This window comes from Branchiostoma floridae, chromosome 17 (genome assembly GCF_000003815.2).
Source record: "Branchiostoma floridae strain S238N-H82 chromosome 17, Bfl_VNyyK, whole genome shotgun sequence".
In the NCBI taxonomy this organism is placed as follows: domain Eukaryota; kingdom Metazoa; phylum Chordata; class Leptocardii; order Amphioxiformes; family Branchiostomatidae; genus Branchiostoma; species Branchiostoma floridae.
Genome location: NC_049995.1, coordinates 7,183,006 through 7,189,959, shown reverse-complemented (window position 1 = coordinate 7,189,959; position 6,954 = coordinate 7,183,006).

Here is a 6,954-nt window from a genome sequence, read left to right as displayed (position 1 = left end):
CCATGTTTACTAACTAAAGGGGGTGCCAGGTTAGGGATTATTCTGAGGGACCAACTAGGACGGGGAGTTCGCACCTTGTACTTTATTACCTTTGCGAAAGTGGCGGTAAATCAATAAGTTGTTTTGTTTGTTTGTAGCCATGTGTTTCCACAGTTCCGCAATTCAAGATTTAAAAAACATAAGCATGCTGTGAAAACTAACAGGAAGTTTGATTGAAGGTGTAAAAATGTGACACAAAATGGAATAGGCGGCGTCCAGAGTTTCCCAATACAGTGTTTGTTTTTTAAGTTATGTACTGAAGACAGCTCAAAGATTATTCAAGCTGAACTTATATAGGTACAAAGTCAAAGGCTTTGGAATTCTTTTATCTTTGCTTGCGTGTCATTTTGCGGATATCATAACACGAAACGATGTGAATATCTGCATCTGTATCTATATAGCCGGTATAACCGCCCTTCGGCGTAACACACCAGCTTGATTATGATATAAGGTGCGTGGATATGTGTCGGCGAAATGAAGGCTTTCAATGGTACTGTGCAGCAGAACTTCTTTTTTTCTAATCTCATGTTTTGAACAAGGCATGCCATGGTCATAATTTTTGGACAGTTCCAACTGACTTGATTTTTTCAAAAAGGTATTGTTTTGTTTGTCGTGGTGTGTGTTCAGTAATAATATTTGATATTCCATAACCCCTCTTTACCAGTGACTACCACTAGTACACATTTCAATCGGTGCTGCTTTAGTGCCTATTCCGTGTTCAATTTTCTCTGCAGTTAATCGGCAGAAGTCTGCATGCAATACAGCATGAGACCAATGAAGCAATGGGTATGTAGAGAAGCTTTAAAACTACTCTAACAATTGGAACAATGAAAAGAAGGTATCATTGATTTTATGAGTTATTTATTACAAGCTAATAAAAAATTTACATCTCAGTGGCTTTGTAATCTGATGTTGTTGACATGGATTAGAAATTACGTCTAACTTCAGAATATGAAGTATCTACCTGATTCAGTGATCTGCTAAAAGGAATGGCTGAAAAAGGAGGAAAATAAGAAAAGACAACAATTTGCTAAAGGATTCTGTGGACCCTGTAGTTGTGCGTTTGCACTCAATATTCGGCTAAACCTTTCATTTTCTAAGTCATTCTATTTAGTCATTCGGAAAACTATTACCAAAGAATAAATAATCCGAATCGAATAATCACTGTTGTCAGAGTAACAAAGGTAGTTTCTATGTACTTTCATTATTGCAAACATGCAATAGGGATGCTAAATACAATTTTGTGTAGCTCCGATACAGTCATGCTTAACAGATGAAAGTTTTTTCACGTTTTAACAACAGCAAAAAAATATAAGCAAGTTTTAAAGCCTATAATAAGCATAAGCATAAGCAGAGTCCATCATCCTAATTCATAATCTTTAAACACCCTAAAAGACACGTTGCTGATCTTGTAGATACATTTTCAACATACAGTCTATTTCTAAGTTCAGCATGCTAACAGTTGACAGTAGATTTTTAATTTTTTTTTACTTTCTGTGGGCGAACACTTTTACTAATCATTTAAATTCAAGTCGTATCGAATCCTTTTGGATTTCATTAATTTCTACAAATCCCACAAGAATAGGACTGCCTTAATTCTGCATGCAGGACGTCTAAAAACCTTTTACTGTTTTTGTTCAATTCGCACTGACACTATGCAGAAAACTCAGTGCTAATATCGTTGCACTTATTGCCTTGTGACGGCTAATACGTGCAACATTGTTTACAAATTCCCTATCACACATTTCTCAATTTTTTTTTAAATAACTGATGTAAAAAGAAACGGCCATGGCAGGTGAATAGTTTGACAAATTCAGATTTTACAATTATAAGTAATTGATGGAGCATTTCAAAAGCACACAAAGAATCTTAATTCACATGTGTTAGTATGACACAAACGCATGCGCACAAGGAAATGACTCACAAAGCTTTCGATCCTGTCCTCCGGCCTTCATCACACATTTGACCAACTGGATTCTTTGGTGCGCATTGATCTTCGGGATGTGTGACGTCAACGGGTGTAGGTCAAAGATACCAGAAAGTCGATACCTGCCAGCGCCTCCATGAAGGTCGAATTCCAGATTAAGATGCTTTGGGTGAATTTTCTACTTCCGTTGCATAATAGTTAACGACCTTGATTATATATTGCAAATTCTGACTTTTTGCTCTAATCTTTGTTTCTAACTGTGAACCTTTAGAGGTTCTGTAGTATTTCTGGAAAAGTTCTGTAGTATTTCTGGGAAGGTTCTGTAGTCTTTCTGGGAAGGTTCTGTAGTATTTCTGGGAAGGTTCTGTAGTATGTCTGGGAAGGTTCTGTAGTATTTCTGGGAAGGTTCTGTAGTATTTCTGGAAAGGTTCTGTAGTATTTCTGGGAAGGTTCTGTAGTATGTCTAGGAAGGTTCTGTGGTCTTTCTGGGAAGGTTCTGTAGTATTTCTGGGAAGGTTCTGTAGCATTTCTGGGAAGGTTCTGCAGTATTTCTGGGAAGGTTCTGTAGTCTTTCTGGGAAGGTTCTGTAGCATTTCTGGGAAGGTTCTGTAGTATTTCTGGGAAGGTTCTGTAGCATTTCTGGGAAGGTTCTGTAGCATTTCTGGGAAGGTTCTGTAGCATTTCTGGGAAGGTTCTATGGTCTTTCTGGGAAACGTCTGAAGAGCTCCTCGCAGCCGATGGTGAGGTCTCGTCTGAGATTCTTCCAAGACCTTCCAAAATTGGCGATGAGAGCTTGGGCTCGTTCACCTAGGTACTCCCTGCAAAAGAATGAACCATTATTTTAAAGAATGAAATGTCTTTAATTCGTCTAAGTAACGTTTTAGTAACAATGTACAATGATGACCGAAAAAAAAAATTACCAAACAACACACATAGCAAAATAATATGGTGTTCATTTGGACTACGTTTGGTCGTAGAATATGTTAGAATGAGGGCTAAAGACACAGTGTGTTTGTATAATTCACCTGGATCGACTTGGCAGGCGAAGAGTCGGGGATGAGTGCACGATGCGCAGGTCCACCCTCCCCTCGGTCCATGATACGAATTCCTGCCATTGGTGATGTAAACGCAGCAGGGGGAGGCAGGTTTAAAAGGTGGCAATTGACGTTGAATCCATGAGCCCATGGGCTTCTCAAGGGCAGTACCATCCACCCACTCGAACCTCCCTTGCCGAACACGTAGCCCGATCCAGAGGTTCACTTTTCGGTTCTTCCATTTGGCTCTTTCGGTTAGAAAGGCGTTGGTCTCTGCGTCTCGGGGCATGACGAGGGCACCGGTGCTACCTTCTTGGCGACAGAATGAAGCTGCGTATTCAAAGCCTATCAGGTGTCCAATCACCCTGTAGCACAGCTCACGATGCTCGATGTAACCTTTAGGACAGGCTACTGGAGAAAAATTCGATATCGTTTTTTTTAATTTTTATTTTACATATATACTAACTTGTAAAGCATCATCTGCTTACCAGTATAAGGAGAGGATAAAGGCTTAGGATTGTGTTCTCGCCGCAAAAGCGCCACATGCATGGGCAACGTATTGTGGCGAGAAGCAGCACTCCTACCAAATTGATGAAATTATTTACGAAAAAGTCTAGCGGGCATATTGACAACAGACGTAATAACACAAGTATATTTGCCCTTTCGGCACTTGGATTGACGAATCAAAGCGTGGGGGCGGCTAGGAGAACCACACGCTTGACACGGCAAGAGCAACTTTCAGCGTTTTGTGGTACCGGTGGATGCAGTGTCATGGTGTGGGGCGGTATAACCGCCATAGGAAAAACTAGACTCGTCATCATTCTAGACAACTTCAATTTGGTGAGATATAGGGACAGCATTCTCCATCCAGTCGCAATATCCTTCCTCTTCAATATTGGACCAAATGCCATCCTGCAAGATTACAACACCCGTCCTCACAGTGCAAGGACCATGATTGTAGACTACCTCCAGGATGCTGGACTGCAGTCTTAGGACGGAATAGTTTCCTACGGCTTATTGGCATTGATGCAGAAACAACAGAAATATGATACACCGAAGTTGACATTCCAAAATTTTTGTGCCGAGTTTATATATTGCAAATTTGGATCTTTTGCTCTAATCCTTGCTCTAATCTTTGTTTCTACGTTTGAACCTTTGAAGGTTCGGTAGTATTTCTGAGAATGTTTTGCAATCTTTCTGGAGAATGTCTGAGGAGCTCCTCGCAGCGATGGTGGGGTCTCGCGCTGAGATTCTTCCAAACTTGGCGATGTGAGCTCGAACTCAGTCGCCTAGGTACGCCCTGCAAAAGAACAATCAATTTCTAGGAATGAAATGGCTTTGATTCGTATTAGTAACGTTTTAGTAACGTGGAAGATGTTTCAATGCTTTATAATTAATTTATGTCATGTACTTGAGTTGTTAAATCAATCACCAGGAATACTGAATGATGTAGCTTCTCTATTTGTACTATTATAAGCATAATTACTTTAATACTATTTATTATTTTACCATAACATTGTTTTATGTGGATAAGTAAGGAAAAAAGGCTAGCACCATTATTACAAAACATGGGCCTTCTGATTTCTCCTTTTACATAGATTATGATGATAAGAATGACTTATGATAATAAGCAGATATTAGTCAATATTATTACTCAAACATGCCGAAATATTCTTTTACATTGACGAGGCAATGTATTTACAATGTACAATGATGCTAAAAAATGTTAAAAGAACATATAGCAAAATATAATGGTGTATATTTGGACTATGTTTGGTCATGAAATATGTTGAGATGAGGGCTAAAGTGTGTTTGCATAATTCACCTGGACCGATTTGGCAGACGAAGGCTTTATTGCGACTACAGCTTGATGGGAATGTCCATCGTGGCTTCTTACTGCCAGAACAGCTGTTGACAACGCAGCAGTCTTTGCCAGCTGTACCACGTGGCAGTTGTTGTTTAAGCCAAGAGTTCATGGGCATCTTAAGGGCGGTTCCATCCACCCACTGAAACCTCCCTTGCTGAACACGTAGCCCGACCCAGAATGTCGTATAACCGTTTCCACGCTTGGATCTTTGGGTCAGAAAGGCGTTAGTCGCGGCGTCTCGGGGCATGGCGAGGGAGCCGCCATCTTTGCGACAGGTTTCGGAAGCGGCGTGAAAGCTCAACCTTTTCATAAACATCTTGTAGCACAGTTCACTATGCTTGATATAATCTTTAGGACAGGCCACTGGAGAAAAAAAGATTCTCAATATCGTTTTTTTCCTTTTCATAACCGCTTACCTGCTCACCGGAACAAGGGGGATACATGCTTAGCCACGTTAAGGATAATGTTCTTGCCGCAAAAGCGCCAACTATATGCCAACATATATTGCGGTGACAAGCAGAACTCCAGTCACAAGCTCTAGGGAAAATGTCTAATAGGCATCGAAACGTATGCAGGTGAGACATTACAGGTTGTGAAAACTCGAATATCCTATGTTCTCCCAACCTGATGAAATTATTTTTAGAAAAAATCTAGCGTGCATATGAACAACAGACGTAATAACACAAGTCGATAGTATGCATATCACTGAGGTGTACAAACAGGACTTTTCAGTCTTAGAACAATTCGGCACGTACCTAGCCCATTAGGACGATTCACCAAGTCTAGGACTTTACGTGTTATGGTCATGTTGTTGGTTAAGCTTAGGGTTAGAATATAGTTTCCATTCCATTTTCCGCAGCCATTTTGAAACGGTACTCCCATGAGAGTATATACTAGCGCGATTTGTCGTGATCTTGAACGAAAGCGAGGCAGGCCAGGATTACTGGCGTCAAAGCCCGCTCGTTTCACAATAGTTTGGACTCATTTACTAGAATTAGGGTTACGGTTCAGGCTATGATAAGACTTAACGAACCGTCCTGCACCGAAACGTCCTGATTGGACATGAGTTAAACTGACCATCCGGGTTCTGATACGTGCAACATCCAAAAAAAGTACTGGTATATCATGAAATGCTTTTAACTGGAACTCGGTTATATTTCGCTTGGAAGCACACACCTGCAAGTTTAAAAAGATCATTTCATTTATAGGGAGGTGATTAAAGCCTCACCTGAAGTCTTCCCATCTCGTGTTGATGTTTGAGGACGGCCGGCAGGGCATGAGGAGCTTCCCGGGGGACCGGGCGGTCCTGGAGGCCCCATCGCTCCCTTTTCTCCTGGAGGTCCAGGAGGCCCCATCACTCCCTTTTCCCCTGGAGGTCCAGCAGGCCCGACAGACTTTGGGCCAACCGGTCCCCTGGCTCCCCTTTTTCCTGGAGGTCCAGGAGGCCCCATCACTCCCTTTTCCCCTGGAGGTCCAGCAGGCCCGACAGACTTTGGGCCAACCGGCCCCCTGGCTCCCCTTTTTCCTGGAGGTCCAGGAGGCCCGGCAGAAACAGGGCCAATTGGCCCTGTGGCTCCCTTTTCTCCTGGAGGTCCAGGAAGCCCGACAGACACCGGTCCAGCAGGTCCGATGCTCCCTTTTTCTCCTGGAGGACCAGGAGCCCCGACAGACACAGGGCCATCCGGCCCCGTGGCTCCCTTTTCTCCTGGAGGACCAGGAGGCCCGACAGAGACAGGGCCAGCCGGCCCCGTGGCTCCCTTTTCTCCTGGAGGACCAGGAACCCCGACAGACACAGGGCCAGCCGGCCCCGTGGCTCCCTTTTCTCCTGGAGGACCAGGAACCCCTACAGACACAGGGCCAGCCGGCCCCGTGGCTCCCTTTTCTCCTGGAGGACCAGGAGGCCCGACAGAGACAGGGCCAGCCGGCCCCATGGCTCCCTTTTCTCCTGGAGGACCAGGAGGTCCGACAGAGACAGGGCCAGCCGGCCCCGTGGCTCCCTTTTCTCCTGGAGGACCAGGAGGCCCGACAGATACAGGACAAACTGGCCCAGTGGTTCTATTTTCTCCTGGAGGTCCAGGAGTCCCGAC